This window comes from Arachis ipaensis, chromosome B4, assembly GCF_059453495.1.
Source record: "Arachis ipaensis isolate K30076 ecotype BB chromosome B4, ASM5945349v1, whole genome shotgun sequence".
Classification (NCBI taxonomy): Eukaryota; Viridiplantae; Streptophyta; class Magnoliopsida; order Fabales; family Fabaceae; genus Arachis; species Arachis ipaensis.
This window is the reverse complement of record NC_142439.1, coordinates 90,496,100-90,519,701: the sequence shown is the minus strand read 5'-3', so window position 1 is coordinate 90,519,701 and position 23,602 is coordinate 90,496,100. Positions and strand designations below refer to the sequence as shown.

General features: G+C 37.8%; 1 non-coding gene across 1 annotated transcript; it reads left to right on the top strand.

The window, feature by feature from the left end:
- Window positions 1-2,677: 2,677 nt before the first annotated feature.
- Window positions 2,678-2,785, top strand: LOC148568330 (small nucleolar RNA R71). Its single transcript, XR_015881763.1, has one exon. It is a non-coding gene; the product is annotated as a small nucleolar RNA R71 (small nucleolar RNA).
- Window positions 2,786-23,602: the final 20,817 nt, after the last annotated feature.

Sequence of the window (23,602 nt, the reverse complement as noted above, 5' to 3'; positions counted from 1 at the left end):
TTTCTAGAGGATTCTCCAGTCTTAGGTGCCATCAATGGTAATGGAAAAACAAAAAGCTTATGCTTTTACCACACCAAACTTAGAATTTTGCTCGCCCTCGAGCAATAAAAGAAAGAATAGATGAAGAAGAAGAAGAAATGGAGGAGAGGGAGAGTGGGAAGTGTTTCGGCCAAGAAGGGTGTAGAGGGGTGTGTTGTGTGAATTTGATGAAGAATGGAGGGATTTATATAGGGAAGGGAGGGGGGTTAAGGTTTCGGCCATATGGGTGGGTTTGGGTGGGAAATTGGTTTTGAATTTTGAAGGTAGGTGGTGTTTATGAGGTAGGTTTATGGGGAAGAGTGGATGGATGTGAGTGGTGAAGAGGTGATGGGGAAGAGTAATTGAGGTGATTGGTGAAGGGTTTTTTTGGGGAAGAGTGTTTATGGGGTTGTGTGAAAGAGAGAGGTGAGAAGAAGGGAGTGGAGGTAGGTGGGATCCTGTGGGGTCCACAAATCCTGAGGTGATCCTGTGGGGTCCACAGATTCTGGGGTGATCCTGTGGGGTCCACAGATCCTGGGGTGTCAAGGATTTGCATCCCTGCACCAATTAGGCATGTAAAATGCCTTTGCACACAACTCTGGGCGTTCAGCGCCAGGTTGGTGCCCATTTTGGGCGTTCAACGCCCATTTGTTGCCATTTCTGGCGTTGAACTCCAGAACCATGCTTGTTCTGGGCGTTCAGCGCCAGAATGCTGCCCATTTTGGGCGTTCAGCGCCAGAACCATGCTCTGTTCTGGCGTTGAACGCCAGGCAGATGCTCCTCCAGGGTGTGATTTTTCCTCTGCTGTTTTTGATTCCGTTTTCAATTTTTATTTTTATTTTGTGACTCCACATGATCATGAACCTAATAAAACATGAAAAACAAAGACAAAATTAGATAAATAAACATTGGGTTACCTCCCAACAAGCGCTTCTTTAATGTCAATAGCTTGACAGTGGGCTCTCATGGAGCCTCACAGATGTTCAGAGCATTGTTGAAACTCTCCAACACCAAACTTAGAGTTTGGATATGGAAGTTCAACACCAAACTTAGAGTTTGGTTGTGGCCTTCCAACACCAAACTTAGAGTTTGACTGTGGGGGCTTGGGTTGACTCTGCTTTGAGAGAAGCTTTTCATGCTTCCTCTTCATGGTTGCAGAGGGAGATCCTTGAGTTTTAAATACAAGGGAGTCCTCATTCCATTGAAGGACTAGTTCACTTCTGTCAACATCAATCACAGCTCTTGCTGTGGCCAGGAAAGGTCTTCCTAGGATGATGGATTCATCCTCTTCCTTTCCAGTATCCAGGACTATGAAATCAGCAGGGATGTAAAGGCCTTCAACCTTTACTAACACGTCCTCTACTTGTCTATAAGCCTGTTTTCTTGAACTGTCTGCCATCTCTAATGAGATTTTAGCAGCTTGCACCCCATAGATTCCCAGTTTCTCTATTACAGAGAGGGGCATGAGGTTTATTCCTGAACCAAGGTCACACAGAGCCTTAAAGATCATGGTGCCTATGGTACATGGTATTATAAACTTTCCAGGATCCTGTCTCTTCTGAGGCAATGTCAGTTGATCCAGATCGCTTAGTTCATTGATGAACAAGGGAGGTTCAACTTCCCAAGTATCAATGCCAAATAATTTGGCATTCAGCTTCATGATTGCACCAAGAAACTTGGCAGTTTGCTCTTCAGTAACATCCTCATTCTCTTCAGAAGAGGAATACTCATCAGAGCTCATGAAGGGCATAAGGAGGTTCAATGGAATCTCTATGGTCTCTAGATGAGCCTCAGATAACTTTGGTTCCTCAGAGGGAAGCTCCTTATTGATCACTGGACGTCCCAGGAGGTCTTCCTCCTTGGGATTCACGTCCTCCTCTCCCTCATTGGGTTCGGCCATTTTGCTTATGTCAATGGCCTTGCACTCTCCTTTTGGATTCTCTTCTGTATTACTTGGGAGAGTACTGGGAGGGATTTCAGTGATCCTTTTACTCAGCTGGCCCATTTGTGCTTCCAGATTTCTAATGGAAGACCTTGTTTCATTCATGAAACTCACAGTGGCCTTGGACAGATCAGAGACTAAGTTTTCCAAATTAGAAGTATTTCGTTCAGAGTTCTCTGTCTGTTGCTGAGTTGATGATGGAAAAGGTTTATTATTGTTAAACCTGTTTCTTCCACCATTATTAAAGCCTTGTTGAGGCTTTTGATCCTTCCATGAGAAATTTGGATGATTTCTCCATGATGAGTTATAGGTGTTTCCGTAAGGTTCACCTAAGTAATTCACCTCTGCTATTGCAAGGTTCTCCGGATCATAGGCTTCTTCTTCATAAGAAGCCTCTTGAGTACTGTTGGATGCAGCTTGCATTCCATTCAGACTCTGAGAAATCATATTGACTTGCTGAGTCAATATTTTATTCTAAACCAATATGGCATTCAGAGTATCAACTTCAAGAACTCCCTTCTTCATAGGCGTCCCATTACTCACAGGATTCCTTTCAGAAGTGTACATGAACTGGTTATTAGCAACCATGTCAATGAGTTCTTGAGCTTCTGCAGGCGTTTTCTTTAGGTGAATGGATCCACCTGCAGAAGTGTCTAGTGACATCTTTGATAGCTCAGATAAACCATCATAGAATATATCCAGGATGGTCCATTCTGAAAGCATGTCAGAAGGACACTTTTTGGTCAACAGTTTGTATCTTTCCCAAGCTTCATAGAGGGATTCACCTTCTTTCTGTTTGAAAGTTTGAACATCCACTCTAAGCTTTCTCAACTTTTGAGGAGGAAAGAACTTGGCTAAGAAAGCCGTAACCAGCTTATCCCAAGAGTTCAGACTATCTTTAGGTGGAGAGTCCAACCATATTCTAGCTCTGTCTCTTACAGCAAAAGGGAAAAGCATGAGCCTGTAGACTTCAGGATCTACTCCATTAGTCTTAACAGTATCACATATCTGCAAGAATTCAGTTAAGAACTGAAAAGCATCTTCAGATGGAAGTCCATGAAACTTGCAGTTCTGCTGCATCAGAGAAACTAATTGAGGTTTCAGCTCAAAGTTGTTTGCTCCAATGGCAGGAATGGAGATGCTTCTTCCATGTAAATTGGAATTAGGTGCAGTAAAGTCACCAAGCATCCTCCTTGCATTATTATTATTTTCGGCTGCCATCTCCTCTTCCTGTTCAAAAATTTCTGAAAGGTTATCTCTGGATTGTTGTAATTTAGCTTCTCTTAGTTTTCTCTTTAGAGTCCTTTCAGGTTCTGGATCTGCTTCAATAAGAATGTTCTTGTCCTTGCTCCTGCTCATATGACAAAGAAGAGGGCACAAAAAAAAAATAATAATAATATGGATCCTTTATACCACATTATAGGGATCCCTTTGTGAGTGGAAGAAAAGAGGGAGACAAAGAATGTAATGTAATGGAAGAAACACAACTGTGAGGAGGGTAGAGATGTGAGATGAGATGTTAGTAGATGAATAGAATAAGATGGGAGAGGGAGAATTTTCGAAAATAATTTTTGAAAAAGGGTTAGTGATTTTCGAAAATAGTTTTTGAAAAAGGTTAGTAATTTTCGAAAAATTTTGAAATCAAAAATAAAAATAATTAGTTAATTAAAAAGAAATTTTTGAAAAAGGAAGAAGATATTTTCGAAAATTAGAGAGAGAGAGTTAGTTAGGTAGTTTTGAAAAAAAGATAAGAAACAAACAAAAAGTTAGTTAGTAAGTTGAAACAAATTTTAGGAAGTTAGAAAAGATATTTTGAAATCATATTTTGAAAAAGATAAGATAAGAAGATATTTTTGAAAAGATATGATAGAAATTAGTTTTTGAAAAAGATTTGATTTTTTTTTTTGAAATCACAATTAATGACTTGATTCACAAGAAATCACAAGATATAATTCTAGAACCTAAAGTTTGAATCTTTCTTAACAAGCAAGTAACAAACTTGAAATTTTTGAATAAAAACATTAATTGTTATTGTTATTTTCGAAAATTTGTGATAAAAATAAGAAAAAGATTTTTGAAAAATTTTTGAAATTTTCGAAGATAACTAAGAATTTTGAAAAAGATTTGATTTTTGAAAAAGATTTTGAAAAAGATGAGATTTTCAAATTGAAAATTTGATTTGACTCATAAGAAACAACTTGATTTTTTAAATTTTTGAAAAAGTCAATCCAAATTTTCGAATTTGATGAGAGAAAAATGGAAAGATATTTTTTTGATTTTTGAATTTTTTAATGAAGAGAGAGAAAAATTAAAAACATCATTTTCATGTTTTTCTCTTTTATTTTTGAATCAAAACAAGGGATGCATGCAAGAACACCATGAATGTCAAGATGAACACCAAGAACACTATGAAGATCATGATGAACATCAAGAACATATTTTTGAAAAAAAAAAATTTTTATGCGAAGAAAACATGCAAGACACCAAACTTAGAATTCTTTAATGCTTAGACACTAAGAATTCAAGAATGCATATGATAAACATGAAAAGACACAAAACAAAAAATCATCAAGATCAAACAAGAAGACTTACCAAGAACAACTTGAAGATCATGAAGAACACTATGAATGCATGAATTTTCGAAAAATGCAAGATGCACATGAAATTGACACCAAACTTATGACATGACTCAAGACTCAAACAAGAAACACAAAAAATATTTTTGATTTTTATGATTTTCTAAAATTTTTTGGATTTTTCGAAAATTAATTGAAAAAGGAAAATAAGGATTCCAAAATTTTTAATATGAATTCCAGGAATCTTGCATTCTTAGTCTAAAGCTTCAGTCCAGGAATTAGACATGGCTCACTAGCCAGCCAAGCTTTCAATGAAAGCTTCGGTCCAAAACACTAGACATGGCCAATGGCCAGCCAAGCTTCAGCATGTAAATCAGGAACAGCAGCAGGTGGATTAACAACAACTAGCTTGCTCTTGATAACAAATTGCAAGCCTCAATCCAAATGAATTTAGACATGGCTTTACAGCCAGCCAGGCTTCACATGCTTCATGAAACACTAGAATTCACTCTTAAAAATTTTGAATAAAAAATATATTTTTGAAAACATTTTTTTTTGAATACACAAGAAAAATTTTTTGAAAGAATTTTGAAAAATTTTTGAAAATAAAACAAAAAGAAAATTACCTAATCTGAGTAACAAGATGAACCGTCAGTTGTCCAAACTCGAACAATCCCCGACAACGGCGCCAAAAACTTGATATGTGAAATTGCTATTCAGGTTGTGAATTGTTGTTCAAAATTGATTCCCTGGCAATGGCACCGAAAACGGATGCACAAGACCATGGTCTAAACATATCTTCACAACTTCGCATAACTAACCAGCAAGTGCACTGGGTCGTCCAAGTAATACCTTACGTGAGTAAGGGTCGAATCCCACGGAGATTGTTGGTATGAAGCAAGCTACGGTCACCTTGCAAATCTCAGTTAGGCAGATATAAATTGATAATGGTGTTTTCGAATAATAATTAATAAGATAGGGATAGAAATACTTATGTAAATCACTGGTGAGAATTTCAGATAAGCGAATAGAGATGCTTTTGTTCCTCTGAACCTCTGCTTTCCTGCTATCTTCATCCAATTAGTCTTACTCCTTTCCATGGCTGGCTTTATGTGATACATCACCACTATCAATGGCTACTTTCGGTCATCTCTCGGGAAAATGATCCAATGCCCTGTCACGGCACGGCTAATCGTCTGGAGGCATCACCCTTGTCAATGGCTTCATCTTATCCTCTCAGTGAAAATAGTCAACGCACCCTGTCACGGCACGGCTATTCATCTGTCGGTTCTCGATCATGCTGGAATAGGATTTACTATCCTTTTGCGTCTGTCACTAACGCCCTGCAATCGCGAGTTTGGAGCTTGTCACAGTCATTCATTCATTGAATCCTACTCGGAATACCACAGACAAGGTTTAGACCTTCCGGATTCTCTTGAATGCCGCCATCATTCTAGCTTACACCATGAAGATTCTGGTTAGGAGATCTAAGAGATACTCATTCAGTCTAAGGTAGAACGGAAGTGGTTGTCAGGCACGCGTTCATAGGGAATGATGATGATTGTCACGTTCATCACATTCAGGTTGATGTGCGAATGAATATCTTAGAAGCAAAATAAGATGAATTGAATAGAAAACAGTAGTACTTTGCATTAATCTTTGAGGAACAACAGAGCTCCACACCTTAATCTATGGAGTGTAGAAACTCTACCGTTAAAAATACATAAGTGAAAGTCCAGGCATGGCCAAGAGGCCAGCCCTCAAACGTGATCTAAGATAGCATACAACTGATCAAAGATCAAAAGCTGATCAAAGATGGTCAAAAAGACGTCTAATACAGTAGTAAAAGGTCCTATTTATAATAAACTAGCTACTAGGGTTTACATGAGTAAGTAATTGATGTATAAATCCACTTCCGGGGCCCACCTGGTGTGTTCTTGGGCTGATCTTGAGTGTTTCACGTGTAGAGGTCCTTCTTGGAGTTGAACGCCAGTTTTTGTGCCAGTTTGGGCGTTCAACTCTGGTTTTGGATCCTTTTCTGGCGCTGGACGCCAGATTTAGGCAGAAAGCTGGCGTTGAACGCCAGTGTACGTCATATATTCTTGGCCAAAGTATGGACTATTATATATTGCTAGAAAGCGCTGGATGTCTACTTTCCAACGCAATTGGAAGCGCACCATTTCGAGTTCTGTAGCTCCAGAAAATCCACTTTGAGTGCAGGGAGGTCAGAATCCAACAGCATCAGCAGTCCTTCTTCAACCTCTGAATCTGATTTCTGCTCAAGTCCCTCAATTTCAGCCAGAAAATACCTGAAATCATAGAAAAACACACAAACTCATAGTAAAGTCCAGAAATGTGAATTTAACATAAAAACTAATGAAAACATCCCTAAAAGTAACTAGATCCTACTAAAAACATACTAAAAACAATGTCAAAAAGCGTATAAATTATCCGCTCATCAACAGTGCTCGCGCCAAACTCACGTAACTCTCTGGAATGATGTATGGGGCATCAGCCACACATCGACAAGTACGTGAAATGTGCGCGTACGGGTCCCTGCGCCGCTTTATTTTTTTAACATAACAAACAAAACTTGCACTTCAAGCAAAATGCAATTCAAGACAAAAAGTGCAATTTAAACAAACTAACATTCAAAGCATTAAAACATGAATATTCAAAGAAGAAAACTACCTACAATGGAAACTCAAATCACTCATTGATTATATGTACAAGAGAATGGAAAGAGTTTACCATGGTGGGGTGTCTCCCACCTAGCACTTTTATTTAAAGTCCTTAAGTTGGACATTTGGTGGAGTCCTTGCTAGGGTGGCTTATGCTTGAACTCTTCCTTGAATTCCCACCAATGTTTACACTTCCAATAGCTTTCGGGATCCCAAACAAAGCGCGTCAAGCTACTAAGAGAACTTAAGCAAATACTAAGGCCCCAATGTTGATGATTATCTATGTAAACTCTGGGGTCCCATACATTGTTTGTCAACCCCCTTACTTCTTGATCTTCATTCTTCCATTTGGGTGATAAACTTATTGAATTCTCTTTGTAATTCCTACTCATCATCCTAGATCCCTTGAATTGAGCTTCACTCCAACCATGAATCCTAAAATTTTAATTTTCATCCACTATGCACCGTGATTTTTGTTTCCAACTAACACCCAACTCTTTTCTACTTACTAACCCACACATAGCTCTAAGCTGACCATCCGTTTTTAACAATGCATATTGATATGGGCCAAGGAAATTGAAAGATGATATGATTACCCATTCAAGGGTCTCTACTACCTCCACCTTTTGGGCCTCCTCTTGCTTCTCTTGAAGTATGGATGCGTGAATCCGATCCATTAAGTCCCTAAGACGATTCTTTCTCTCTTATTCTATGTCAATCACATAATTGGGATCATGTTGCTCTTGGATTGATGGATATGGATGTTCTTCCAGGGGGGTTGTGATGGAAAGGAGAATTCATCATGTGCTTATAAAGGAGGTTCATCAAGGCTTAGAGGTTGGCAGGTGTTTTGGTTGTTGGTAGAAGGTGAAAGTATACAGGACATAAGTTCTTGGAGGGTAGAGGTGAAACTAGCGAGTGCGGTTTAGAGCTCTTCTTGCACTTGAGGAATGATACCAAGTGTATCATCCATGGAAACTTAGTTTGAAGGGTAAAGATGTTGGCGCGGTGGTGGTTCAATAGGTACTTGTTCATAATGGTTATAAGTATGTGCATATGGAGGACATGGATTAGGATTGTGTGGAGGTGGTTGATGGAAATAGGATGTGGGTTGGGAATATAGTAGTTGGAATGATGGTGGTTGAGGACTATGTTGAGAGTATGGTGTATGGAATGATGGTGTTTGAGTGCCATAATCATGATAAGAACCATCATATCCATTGGAATGATATGCATCATAGGGAGGGATTGCAATCATAGTAGCTTGGTTGAGGAGGTTGCCATGGTGATTGCTCATATGAATATGGCTCCCTTCTCGAGAATTCATCTCTCTCCCATAATGTGAGCCATCATTTATGTTTCCATTACCTACAACATAGTCATGACCATATCCAAAACCACAAGGATGAGAATTCATATGGAAAAGAGAAAATCAAAACAAAGAATATCAAAATGCAAAGAAAAAGAAAACTCCTAATTACTAACAAAACCAAGAAATAACCAAAAAGTAATATATTCACAATATGAACATATTTACACTAACCAACAACATGGCACTCATATGTAATTCCCCGACAACGGCGCCATTTCGATGAGTGATTTTATGCCGATATAGAATTTATCAATAAATCCAATTGTGTGTATAGTCTAAACCGACACGCAATTCCACATCAAACAAAGAAATTCTGTCACCACAATCCAAAAATCAATAACCGAGAGTATTAGTCCCTAGTCATTCTCCCTAGGAGTGCTCCAAGATGCACATTATTGGTTAGAAGTTATATTGGTGTTTTGGAGTTTAAGGTAAGAAAGGGGCAAGCTAATAGTGTGAATGACAATCAAGCAATATAAAAGCCTTGGCTAGGAGTGAGAATTGGACTTCCTATCACCATCATCTCCATCAATTGTGACCACAATTAGTTATTGCTTAACTTAGTTAACCTCTAGTGTAAAGGAAAGTCAAGTGAAAGTAATCAATTTGAGTTCACAAGTCCTACCCTAACCCAAGGAAAGTCTAGCTTTAGTGACATTCAAACCAATTAGCAATTTCCAATTGATAATCAACAAAAGACATTGATAATTCAAGTGTCTCCAATAGCTCAACCCCCAAGCCAAGAATGAAAAGTCTACTCCATAGCTAAAGTTGGCATTTTCTCAAACACTTGGAGAGCAAGGATGAAAGGTATTGCAAAATGGAGAATAAACTTGAAATCAAAGATATCCACTACAAGAGATTAACAACAATCAACAATTGGCAACAATGAGCATAAAATTCCTCAAGCATTAATGAAAATCAAAGTAACAAAAATCCAAATCTAAGACCCACAAGTAACTTGAGTAACAAGAACTAGATTGAGAGTAGGAGAATTAGATCTAGAACTTGAAGCGATGTAGAATTGAATTGACAAAAGATCTCACCAATGGATCCAAGAGAATTCCAAATTGAGAAGACAAACCCTAGAGAGAAGCTAGAGTTTCTCTCTCTACAAAATGTAACTTCCAAAACTAACTAGAAAATATCTAAATGTGTGAATGAATCCATATCCCTTCATCCCTTGGTCCTCTTAAGTGTTTTAGTACCAGAGTTGGTTCAGATTTGGCCCCATAGCTTCTGTGAATTTGCTAGGCATGAATTCTCTTAGAAATCACGTACCGGCACCGACGCGTATGCGTACATCACGCGTGCGCGTCCCGGGGGTTTTTACGATCCACGCGCACGCGTAAAGCACGCGTGCGTGTCCATGAGGTTCTGGCTCAGCTATGCGAATGCGCTAGCTTCTAGCTTTGACTTCTTCGCGCCGATCCTAGTAGCGCACATCCACGCGTATGCGCAAGGAACGCGTACGCGTCACTGCTCAAGCTCCAAAGCTCCATTTTCCATGCTCCTTCCATTCATGCATGCTTCCTTCCTCTCTTCTAGGCCATCCTTGCCCTATAAACTCTGAAATCACTTAACAAACAGATCACGACATCGAATGGTAATAGAAGAGGATTCAAATATAATACATTTATTGTAAAAGAAGCATATTTTCATCTATGAAGCAAAATCGGGAAGGAAACACAAAACCATGCATTTTCTATGAATAAGTATGAAAGAACATCAATAAAACCCTAAAAACGGGGTTTAGCAGTCTTTATGATAATTTTGGATGTGGTTGAATAAAGATTATGATGTGTGATGATATATGTTGATGATGATTTTGTTGTTTTGAATCTTGTGGTTGGTGTTGATATTAAATGGAGGTTAATGAATTTGGATGTGGTTTTAGGTGGAATTTAGAGTCGGAATGAGGTGAGTATTAAACAATTTAATGACTGAGAAGGTTGTGTGATTGATAAAATGGTTGAAGGAGTGTTTGGTATGAATGTTGGGTTGTTTTGGTATAGTTAAGAATGGGTTTGAGTTGGTCTTGATTTGAGAGTTGTGGCAAAATTGAGCTCTTAGTGTATTTGGTAAAAATTGGATTTTTGGTAAAATTTGATGGACCATAACCTGAGCCTCAGTTTTCAAAATTTGTTGAAATTTGCTTTAAATTAAAGTTCATTGAAAACTCTTTAAATGGATATAAATTTTGTAAGAAATAGATTTTTGTAGAGGAAGTTATGATCATTCAAAGTTTGGTGTCAAAATATGAATTCTGTGCATGTTGCAGAATTTGTGATTTCTAGTTTGTGTGCGTACGCACAGTCTTGTGTGCCCGCACATCCTGTGTGTTTTTGAAAGTGTGCGGATTGATGAGCGGATAATTTATACGCTTTTTGGCATTATTTTTAGTAAGTTTTTAGTAGGATCTAGTTACTTTTAGGGATGTTTTTATTAGTTTTTATGTTAAATTCACATTTCTGGACTTTACTATGAATTTGTGTGTTTTTCTGTGATTTCAGGTATTTTCTGGCTGAAATTGAGGGACTTGAGCAAAAATCAGATTCAGAGGTTGAAGAAGGACTGCTGATGCTGTTGGATTCTGACCTCCATGCACTCAAAGTGGCGCGCTTCCAATTGCGTTGGAAAGTAGACATCCAGGGCTTTCCAGCAATATATAATAGTCCATACTTTGGCCGCGTTTAAATGATGAAAAAGGGCGTTGAACGCCAGTTCTACGTTGCAGTCTGGAGTTAAACGCCAGAAACACGTCACGAACCAGAGTTGAACGCCAAAAACACGTTACAACTTGGTGTTCAACTCCAGAAGAAGCCTCTGCACGTGTAAACTTCAAGCTCAGCCCAAGCACACACCAAGTGGGCCCCGGAAGTGGATTTATGCATCAATTACTTACTTCTGTAAACCCTAGTAACTAGTTTAGTATAAATAGGACTTTTTACTATTGTATTAGACATCTTATGATTTTTAGTTCAGCTTTGAATCATATTGATCACGTTTGGGGGATGGCCATTCGGCCATGCCTGGACCATTATCACTTATGTATCTTCAAACGGTAGAGTTTTTGCACTCCATAGATTAAGGTGTGGAGCTCTGCTGTTCCTCATGATTTAATGCCAAGTACCACTGTTTTTCTATTCAATTCAACTTATTCTGCTTCTAAGATATCCATTCGTTCCCAAGAACATGATGAATGTGATGATTATGTGATGCTCATCATCATTCTCACTCACGAACGCGTGCCTGACAAAGACTTCTATTCTACATGCAAACAAGTTAGACTGAATATCTCTTAGATATCTAATACAGGGGACCGAGTCCGAGTTATTAGTATCTTCGTGGTATAAGTTAGAACCCATGGATGGCCATTCCTGAGATCCAGAAAGTCTAAACCTTGTCTGTGGTATTCCGAGTAGGATCTGGGAAGGGATGGCTGTGACGAACTTCAAACTCGCAAGTGCTGGGCGTAGTGACAGACGCAAAAGGAGGGTGAATCCTATTCCAGTATGATCGAGAACCTCAGATGATTAGCCGTGCTGTGACAGAGCATTTGGACCTTTTTCACAAGAGGATGGGATGTAACCATTGACAACGGTGATGTCCTTACATAAAGCTTGCCATGGAAAGGAGTAGGACTGATTGGATGAAGACAACAGGAAAGCAGAAGTTCAGAAGAACGAAAGTATCTCTATACGCTTATCTGAAATTCCCACCAATGAATTACATAAGTGTTTCTATCTTTACATTCTATTTATTTATTCTTTATTTTTCGAAAACTCCATAACCATTTGATATCCGCCTGACTGAGATTTACAAGGTGACCATAGCTTGCTTAATACCGACAATCTCCGTGGGATCGACCCTTACTCACTTAAGGTTTTATTACTTGGACGACCTAGTGCAATTGCTGGTTAGTTGTATCGAAGTTGTGACAAATCATAAATTAAGATTAGAGCACCAAGTTTTTGGAGCCATTACCAGGGATCACAATTTCGTGCACCAAGTTTTTGGCGCCGTTGCCGGGGATTGTTCGAGTTTGGACAACTGACGGTTCATCTTGTTGCTCAGATTAGGTAATTTTCTTCTTATTTTGTTTTCAAAAAGTTTTCAAAAAATTTTTCAAAAATATTTTCTTCTTTTTCGTTTTTTTAATTAATATTCGAAAAAAAATAAATTATTCTATGGCTTCAAAATTTTAAGAATGAATTCTAGTGTTTCATGAAGCATGTTGAAGCCTGGCTGGCTGTAAAGCCATGTCTAAATTCTTTTAGACTGAGGCTTCCAAACCATCAGCATAGAGGCAAGTTAATTTGATGACTTAGCTGATGAATGTCTGATTTACATGCTGAAGCTTGGCTGGCCATTGGCCATGTCTAGTGTTTTGGACCGGAGCTTTCATTGAAAGCTTGGCTGGCTAGTGAGCCATGTCTAATTCGTGGACTGAAGCTTTAGACTAAGAATGCAAGATTCCTGGAATTCATATTAAAATTTTTGGAATCCTTATTTTTCTTTTTTCAAATTAATTTTCAAAAAATACAAAAAAAAATTAGAAAATCATAAAAATAAAAAATATTTCATGTTTCTTGTTTGAGTCTTGAGTCAAATTGTAAGTTTGGTGTTAATTGCATATTCATTTTGCATTTTTCGAAAATTCATGCATTCATAGTGTTCTTCATGATCTTGAAGTTGTTCTTGGTAAGTCTTCTTGTTTGATCTTGATGTTTTCTTGTTTTGTATCTTTTCTTGTTTTTCATGTGCATTTTTGCATTCATAGTGTCTGAACATGAAAGATTTCTAAGTTTGGTGTCTTGCATGTTTTCTTTGCATATAAAATTTTCAAAAATAAGTTCTTGATGTTCATCATGATCTTCAAAGTGTTCTTGGTGTTCATCATGATATTCATAGCATTCTTGCATGCATTCATTGTTTTGATCCATAACTTTCATGCATTGAGTCTTTTTCATGTTTTTCTCTTTCATCATTAAAAATTTAAAATTCAAAAAAAAAATATCTTTCCCTTTTTCACTCATAAATTTCAAAAATTTGGATTGACTTTTTCAAAAATTTTTAAAATCTAGTTGTTTTTATGAGTCAAATCAAATTTTCAATTTAAAAATCTTATCATTTTCAAATCTTTTTCAAAAAATCATATCTTTTCCATTTTTTGATTATTTTCGAATATTTCAAAAATCTTTTCCAAAATATTTTCAAAATATTTTTCTTAATTTTATATCATATTTTCGAAAATCACATCATCAATTAATGTTTTGATTCAAAAATTGAGTTTGTTACTTACTTGTTAAGAAAGATTCAAACTTTAAATTCTAGAATCATATCTTGTGATTTCTTGTGAGTCAAGTGGTGCACGAAATTGTGATCTCTGGTAATGGCTCCAAAAACTTGGCGCTCTAATCTCAATTCATAATTTGTCACAACTTCGATACAACTAACCAGCAAGTGCACTGGGTCGTCCAAGTAATAAACCTTACGTGAGTAAGGGTCGATCCCACGGAGATTGTCGGCTTGAAGCAAGCTATGGTCACCTTGTAAATCTCAGTCAGGCGGATATTAAATAGTTATGGAGTTTTCGAATATTAATAATAAATAGAAAATAAGGATAGAAATACTTATGTAATTCATTGGTTAGAATTTCAGATAAGCGTATAGAGATGCATTCATTCCTCTGAACCTCTGCTTTCCTGCTGTCTTCATTCAATCAATCTTACTCCTTTCCATGGTTGGCTTTATGTAAGGGCATCACCGTTGTCAATGGCTACATCCCATCCTCTTGTGAAAATGGTCCAAATGCTCTGTCACAGCACGGCTAATCATCTGAGGTTCTCGATCATACTGGAATAGGATTCACCCTCCTTTTGCGTCTGTCACTACGCCCAGCACTCGCGAGTTTGAAGCTCGTCACAGTCATTCAATCCCAGAGTCCTACTCGGAATACCACAGACAAGGTTTAGACTTTCCGGACTCTCATGAATGCCGCCATCAATCTAGCTTACACCACGAAGATTCTGATTAAGAGATCTAAGAGATACTCATTCAATCTAAGGTAGAACAGAAGTGGTTGTCAGGCACGCGTTCATAAGGAATGATGATGATTGTCACGTTCATCACATTCAGGTTGAAGTGCGGATGAATATATTAGAAGCGGAATAAGTTGAATTGAATAGAAAAATAGTAGTACATTGCATTAATCTTTGAGGAACAGCAGAGCTCCACACCTTAATCTATGGAGTGCAGAAACTCTACCGTTGAAAAATACATAAGTGAACATAGGGTAAGCATGGCCGAGTGGCCAGCCTCCCATGGAGGTCTAGAGATCTAAAAATGATCAAAAGATGATCCAAGATTCTAATACAATAGTAAAAAGTCCTATTTATAATAAACTAGTTACTAGGGTTTACAGAAGTAAGTAATTGATGCATAAATCTACTTCCGGGGACCACTTGGTGTGTGCTTGGGCTGAGCTTGAATGTTACACGTGCAGAGGTCATTCTTGGAGTTGAACGCCAGTTTGTAACGTATTTCTGGCGTTCAACTCTGGCTTGTGACGTGTTTCTGACATTTAACTCCAGATAGCAGCATAGAACTGGTGTTCAACGCCCTTTTGCGTCGTCTAAACTCGGCCAAAGTATGGAATATTATATATTGCTGGAAATCCCTAGATGTCCACTTTCCAACGCAATTGGAAGCATGCCATTTTGAGTTCTGTAGCTCCAGAAAATCCACTTTGAGTGCAGGGAGGTCAGAATCCAACAGCATCAGCAGTCCTTCTTCAACCACCGAATCTGATTTTTGCTCAAGTCCCTCAATTTCAACCAGAAAATACCTGAAATCACAGAAAAACACACAAACTCATAGTAAAGTCAAAAAATGTGAATTTAACATAAAAACTAATGAAAACATCCCTAAAAGTAACTAGATCCTACTAAAAACATACTAAAAACAATGCCAAAAAGCGTATAAATTATCCGCTCATCACAACACCAAACTTAAATTGTTGCTTGTCCCCAAGCAACTGAAAATAAAATAGGATAAAAAGAAAAGAATATACTAGAAATTCCAAACTATCAATGAAACATAGCTCTAATCAGATGAGCGGGACTTGTAGCTTTTTGCCTCTTGAATAGTTTTGGCATCTCACTTTATCCATTGAGGTTCAGAATGATTGGCATCTATAGGAACTCAGAGTTCAGATAGTGTTATTGATTCTCCTACTTTAGTATGATGATTCTTGAACACAGCTACTTTATGAGTCTTGGCCGTGGCCCTAAGCACTTTGTTTTCCAGTATTACCACCGGATACATAAATGACACAGACACATAACTGGGTGAACCTTTTCAGATTGTGACTCAGCTTTGCTAAAGTCCCCAATTAGAGGTGTCCAGGGTTCTTAAGCACACTCTTCTTTTGCTTTGGACCTTGACTTTAACCGCTCAGTCTCAAGTTTTCACTTGACACCTTCACGCCACAAGCACATGGTTAGGGACAGCTTGGTTTAGCCGCTTAGGCCAGGATTTTATTCCTTTAGGCCCTCCTATCCACTGATGCTCAAAGCCTTGGGATCCTTTTTATTGCCCTTGCCTTTTGGTTTTAAGGGTTACTGGCTTTTTGCTCTTGCCTCTTGGTTTTAAGAGCATTTGGCTTTTTCTGCTTGCTTTTTCTTTTTCTTTCTATTTTTTTCGCCTATTTTTTTTTCTGCAAGCTTTGTTCTTTGCTGCTTTTTCTTGCTTCAAGAATAATTTTTTTATGATTTTTCAAATTATCAAATAACATGTCTCCTTGTCATCATTCTTTCAAGAGCCAACATATTTAACATTCTTAAACAACAACTTCAAAAGACATATGCACTGTTCAAGCATTCATTCAGAAAACAAGAAGCATTGTCACCACATCAATATAATTAAACTAAGTTCAAGGATAAGTTCGAAACTCATGTACTTCTTGTTCTTTTGAATTAAAATATTTTTCATTTAAGAGAGGTGATGGATTCATAGGACATTCATAACTTTAAGACAAAGTTACTAACTACTAATGATCATGTAATAAGACACAAACATGGATAAGCACTTAACATAGAAAACGAAAAACAGAGAATGTAAGAACAAGGAATGAGTCCACCTTAGTGATGGTGGCGTTTCCTTCTTGAGGAACCAATGATGTCCTTGAGCTCTTCTATGTCTCTTCCTTGTCTTTGTTGCTCCTCCCTCATTGCTTTTTGATCTTCTCTTATTTCATGAAGGATGATGGAGTGCTCTTGATGTTCCACCCTTAATTGTCCCATGTTGGAACTTAATTCTCCTAGGGAGGTGTTTATTTGCTCCCAATAGTTTTGTGGAGGAAAATGCATTTGAGGCATCTCCGGGATCTCATGGTGATGAGCTTCATGGGCCTCTTGAGCTCCATGAATGGGCTCTCTTGCTTGCTCTATCCTTTTCTTAGTGATGGGCTTCTCTTCCTCAATGTGAATGTCTCCTTCTATGAAAGCTCCAGCTGAGTAACATAGATGGAAAATGAGATGAGGAAAAGCTAGCCTTGCCCCAGGGGAGGGCTTTTCAGCTATTTTGTAGAGTTCAAGGGAGATGACTTCATAAACTTCTACTTCCTCTCTAATCATGATGCTATGGATCATGATGGCCCGATCCACAATAACTTCAGATCGGTTGCTAGTGGGGATGATGGAGCGTTGGATGAACTCCAACCATCCTCTAGCCACAGGCTTGAGGTCCAGTCTTCTTAGTTGAACCGGCTTGCCTTTGGAGTCAATCTTCCATTGAGCTCCTTCCACACATATGTCCATGAGGACTTGGTCCAACCTTTGATTAAAGTTGACCCTTCTAGTGTAGGGGCGCTCATCTCCTTGCATCATAGGCAAGTTAAACGCCAACCTCACATTCTCCGGGCTAAAATCTAAGTATTTCCCCCGAACCATTGTAACATAATTTTTTGGATTCGGGTTCTTACTTAGATCATGGTTCCTAGTGATCCATGCATTGGTATAGAACTCTTGAACCATTAGGATGCCGAATTGTTGGATGGGGTTTGTTAGGACTTCCCAACCTCTTCTTTGGATTTCATGTCGGATCTCCGGATACTCATTTTTCTTAAGTTTGAAAGGGACCTCGGGGATCACCTTCTTCTTGGCCACAACATCATAGAAGTGGTCTTGATGAGCTTTGGAGATGAACCTTTCCATCTCCCATGACTCGGAGGTGGAAGCTTTTGTCTTCCCTTTCCCTTTTCTAGAAGATTCTTTGGTCTTAGGTGCCATCAATGGTAATGGAAAAACAAAAAGCTTATGCTTTTATCATACCAAACTTAGAATATTGCTCGCCCTCGAGCAAGAAAAGAAAGAATAGATGAAGAAGAAGAAGAAAATATGGAGGAGAGGGGGGTGTGGTGTATTCGGCCAAGAAGAGAAGAGAGGGTTGTGTTGTGTGAAAATGAGGAAGAATGGAGGGCTATATATAGGGAAGGGAGGGGGGGTAAGGTTCGGCCATAAGGGTGGGTTTGGGTGGGAAATTGATTTTGAATTTTGAAGGTAGGTGGAGTTTATGAGGTAGGTTTATGGGGAAGAGTGGATGGATGTGAGTGGTGAAGTGATGATAGGGAAGAGAGATTGAGGTGATTGGTGAAGAGTTTTGGGGAAGAGTGTTTATGGGATTGTGTGAAAGAGGGGTGAGAAGAAGTGAGTGGAGGTAAGTGGGGATCCTGTGGGGTTCACAGATCCTGAGGTGATCCTGTGGCGTCCATAGATCCTGAGGTGTTCAAGGATTTACAACCTTGCACCCAATTAGGCATGCAAAATGCCCTTGCACACAACTCTGGGCATTTAGTGCCAGATTGGTGCTTGTTCTGGGCGTTGAACACCCATTTGTAGCCCATTTCGGGCGTTGAACGCCAGAACCATGCTTGTTCTGGGCGTTCAGCGCCAGCTCTTCTCCAGGGTGCATTTCTGGCGTTCAAACGCCCAGATGCTGCCCATTTCTAGCGTTCAGCGCCAGAACCATGCTCTGTTCTGGCGTTGAACGCCCAAAACATGCTTCTTACTAGCGTTTAAACGCCAATAAGGTCTTCCTCCAAGGTATGATTTTTCTTCTGCTATTTTTGATTTCGTTTTTAATTTTTTTTCATATTTATTTTGTGACTCCACATGATCATGAACCTAATAAAACATGAAAAACAATGAAAATTAGATAAATAAACATTGGGTTGCCTCCCAACAAGCGCTTCTTTAATGTCAATAGCTTGACAGTGGGCTCTCATGGAGCCTCACAGATGTGCAGAGCTTTGTTGAGACCTCCCAACACCAAACTTAGAGTTTGGATATGGGGGTTTGACACCAAACTTAGAGTTTGGTTGTGGCCTCCCAACACCAAACTTAGAGTTTGACTGTGGGGGCTTTGTTTGAATCTGCTTTGAGAGAAGCTTTTTATGCTTCCTCTCCATGGATGCAGAGAGAGATCCTTGAGTTGTAAACACAAGGTTGTCCTCATTTATTTGAAGGATCAATTCTCCTTTGTCCACATCAATCACAGCTCTTGCTGTGGCTAGGAAAGGTCTTCCTAGGATGATGGATTCATCCTCATCCTTCCCAGTATCTAGGACTATGAAATCAGTAGGGATGTAAAGGCCTTTAACCTTTACTAACACGTCCGCTACTTGTCCATAAGCCTGTTTTCTTGAATTGTCTGCCATCTCTAATGAGATTTTAGCAGCTTGCACCCCAAAGATTCCCAGTTTCTCTATTACAGAGAGGGGCATGAGGTTTATTCCTGAACCAAGGTCACACAGAGCCTTCTCAAAGGTCATAGTGCCTATGGTACAAGGTATTAAGAACTTTCCAGGGTCCTGTTTCTTCTGAGGTAATCTCAGTTGATCCAGATCACTTAGTTCATTGGTGAACAAGGGAGGTTCATCCTCCCAAGTTTCAATACCAAATAATTTGGCATTCAGCTTCATGATTGCACCAAGGTACTTGGTGACTTGCTCCTCAGTGACATCCTCATTCTCTTCAGAAGAGGAATACTCATCAGAGCTCATGAATGGCATAAGGAGGTTTAATGGAATCTCTATGGTCTCTAGTTGAGCCTCAGATTCTTTTGGTTCCTCAGAGGGAAGCTCCTTATTGATCACTGGGCATCCCAGGAGGTCTTCCTCACTGGGATTCACATCCTCGACCTCCCTTACAGGTTCGGCCATGGTAATTAATTCAATGGCCTTGCATTCTCCTTTTGGATTCTCTTCTGTATTGCTTGGGAGAGTACTATGAGGGATTTCAGTGATCCTTTTACTCAGCTGGCCCACTTGTGCCTCCAAATTTCTAATGGAGGACCTTGTTTCATTCATGAAACTTACAGTGGCCTTAGATAGATCAGAGACTAAGTTTACTAATTTAGAGGTATTTTGTTCAGAGTTCTTTGTCTGTTGCTGAGTGGATGATGAAAAAGGCTTGCTATTGCTAAACCTGTATCTTCCACCATTATTAAAGCCTTGTTGAGGCTTTTGTTGATCCTTCCATGAGAGATTTGGATGATTTCTCCATGATGGATTATAGGTGTTTCCATAAGGTTCACCTAAGTAATTCACCTCTGCTATTGCAGGGTTCTCAGGATCATAAGCTTCTTTTTCGGAAGACGCCTCTTGAGTACTATTGGATGCAGCTTGCATTCCATTCAGACTCTGAGAAATCATATTGACTTGCTGAGTCAATATTTTATTCTGAGCCAATATGGCATTCAGAGTATCAATTTCAAGAATTCCCTTCTTCATAGGCGTCCCATTACTCACAGGATTCCTCTCAGAAGTGTACATGAACTGGTTATTAGCAACCATGTCAATGAGTTCTTGAGCTTCTGCTGGCATTTTCTTTAGGTGAATGGATCCACCTGCAGAAGTATCCAATGACATCTTTGATAGCTCAGATAAACCATCATAGAATATATCCAGGATGGTCCATTCTGAAAGCATGTCAGAAGGACACTTTTTGGTCAGCTGCTTGTATCTTTCCCAAGCTTCATAGAGGGATTCACCTTCTTTTCTGTCTGAAGGTTTGAACATCCACTCTAAGCTTGCTCATCTTTTGAGGAGGAAAGAACTTGGCTAAGAAAGCCGTGACCAGCTTATCCCAAGAGTTCAGGCTGTCTTTAGGTTGAGAGTCCAACCACACTCTAGCTCTGTCTCTTACAGCAAAAGGGAAAAGCATGAGCCTGTAGACTTCAGGATCTACTCCATTAGTCTTAACATTATCACAGATCTGCAAGAATTCAGTTAAGAATTGAAAAGGATCTTCAGATGGAAGTCCATGAAACTTGCAGTTCTGCTGCATCAGAGAAACTAGCTGAGGTTTCAGCTCAAAATTGTTTGCTCCAATAGCAGGAATGGAGATGCTTCTTCCATGTAAATTGGAATTTGGTGCAGTAAAGTCACCAAGCATCCTCCTCGCATTATTATTATTTTCGGCTGCCATCTCCTCTTCTTGTTCGAAAATTTCTGAAAGGTTATCTCTGGATTGTTGTAATTTAGCTTCTCTTAGTTTCCTCTTCAGAGTCCTTTCAGGTTCTGGATCTGCTTCAACAAGAATATTCTTGTCCTTGCTCCTGCTCATATGACAAAGAAGAGGGCACAGAAATAATAATAATAATAATAATAATAATAATAATAATAATAATAATAATAATAATAATAATAATAATAATAATAATAATAATAATAATAGGGATCCTTTATACCACAATATAGAGGTCCTTGTGTGAGTAGAAGAAAAGAAGAAGAAAATCTGAACTCAGAGAGAGAGAGGGAGTTCGGATTTTTGGTGAGTGATGTGAGGAGGAGATGTTAGTGGATGAATAAACAGAAGGAGATGAGAGAGAAGAATTTTCGAAAATAGTTTTTGAAAAAGGTTAGTAATTTTTCGAAAATTAAAATAAAAAATTAAAATAATTAGTTAATTAAAAAGAAATTTTGAAAAAGAGGGAAGATATTTTCAAAAATTAGAGAGAGAGAGTTAGTTAGGTAGTTTTGAAAAAGATAAGAAACAAAAAAAAGTTAGTTAGTTAGTTGAAAAAAATTTTGAAAATGAATTTTGAAAAGATAAGAAGATAAGAAGTTAGAAAGGATATTTTAAAATCAAATTTTTGAAAAAGATATGATTTTGAAAAAGATAAGATAGAAAGATATTTTTGAAAAGATATGATTGAAATTAGTTTTGAAAAAGATTTGATTTTTAAAATCACAATTAATGACTTGATTCACAAGAAATCATAAAATATGATTCTAGAACTTAAAGTTTGAATCTTTCTTAGCAAGCAAGTAACAAACTTGAAATTTTTGAATCAAAACATTAATTGATGATGTTATTTTCGAAAATTATGTGATAAAGATAAGAAAAAGATTTTTGAAAAATATTTTTAAAATTTTCGAAAATAACTAAGAAAAATGAAAAAGATTTGATTTTTGAAAAATATTTTGAAAAAGATAAGATTTTTAAATTGAAAATTTGATTTGACTCATAAAAACAACTAGATTTTAAAAAGTTTTGAAAAAGTCAACCCAAATTTTCGAAATTTATGAGTGAAAAAGGGAAAGATATTTTTTTTTATTTTTGAATTTTTATGATGAGAGAGAAAAATTAAAACATCATTTTCATGTTTTTCTCTTTTCTTTTTGGATCAAAACAAGGAATGCATGCAAGGACACTATGAATGTCAAGATGAACACCAAGAACACTATGAAGATCATGATGAACATCAAGAACACATTTTTGAAAATTTTATATGCAAAGAAAACATGCAAGACACCAAACTTAGAAATCTTTGATGCTTAGACTCTATGGATGCAAGAATGCATATGAAAAACACCATACAACACAAAACAAGAAAACATCAAGATCAAAGAAGAAGACTTATCAAGAACAACTTGAAGATCATGAAGAACACTATGAATGCATGAATTTTTTGAAAAATACAAGATGAATATGCAATTGACACCAAACTTTCAACTTGACTCAAGACTCAAACAAGAAACATGAAATATATATTTTTGATTTTTATGATTTTATGATTTTTTTGTGTTTTCTTTTAATTTTTTTTCGAAAATCATTTTGAAAAAGAAAAATAAGGATTCCAAAATTTTTAATATGAATTCCAGAAATCTTATGCTCTTTAGTCTAAAGCTCCAATCAAAGGGTCAGGCATGGCTTAATAGCCAGCCAAGCTTTAGTATGTAACTCAGACATGACACGCCTGACATTCCCTACCCAGAAGAATTATACATGGCTTTACAGCCAGTCAGGCTTCAACATGCTTCATGAAACACTAGAATTCATTCTTAAAAATTCTGAAGAAAAATATATTTTTGAAAACATTTTTTTTATTTTTTTTCGAAAACAGATAAGAAGTTTTTAAAAGGTTTTTGAAAATTTTTTGAAAATAAAACAAAAAGAAAATTACCTAATCTGAGCAACAAGATGAACCGTCTGTTGTCCAAACTTGAACAATCCCCGGCAACGGCGCCAAAAACTTGGTGCACGAAATTGTGATCTCTGGTAATGGCTCCAAAAACTTGGTGCTCTAATCTCAATTCATAATTTGTCACAACTTCGATACAACTAACCAGCAAGTGCACTGGGTCGTCCAAGTAATAATCCTTACGTGAGTAAGGGTCGATCCCACGAAGATTGTCGGCTTGAAGCAAGCTATGGTCACCTTGTAAATCTTAGTCAGGCGGATATTAAATAGTTATGGAGTTTTCGAATATTAATAATAAATAGAAAATAAGGATAGAAATACTTATGTAATTCATTGGTTAGAATTTCAGATAAGTGTATAGAGATGCATTTGTTCCTCTGAACCTCTGCTTTCCTGCTGTCTTCATTCAATTAATCTTACTCCTTTCCATGGCTGGCTTTATGTAAGGGCATCACCGTTGTCAATGGCTACTGGTGCACGAAAATTACTTCATAATGTAATTTCGCACAACTAACCAGCAAGT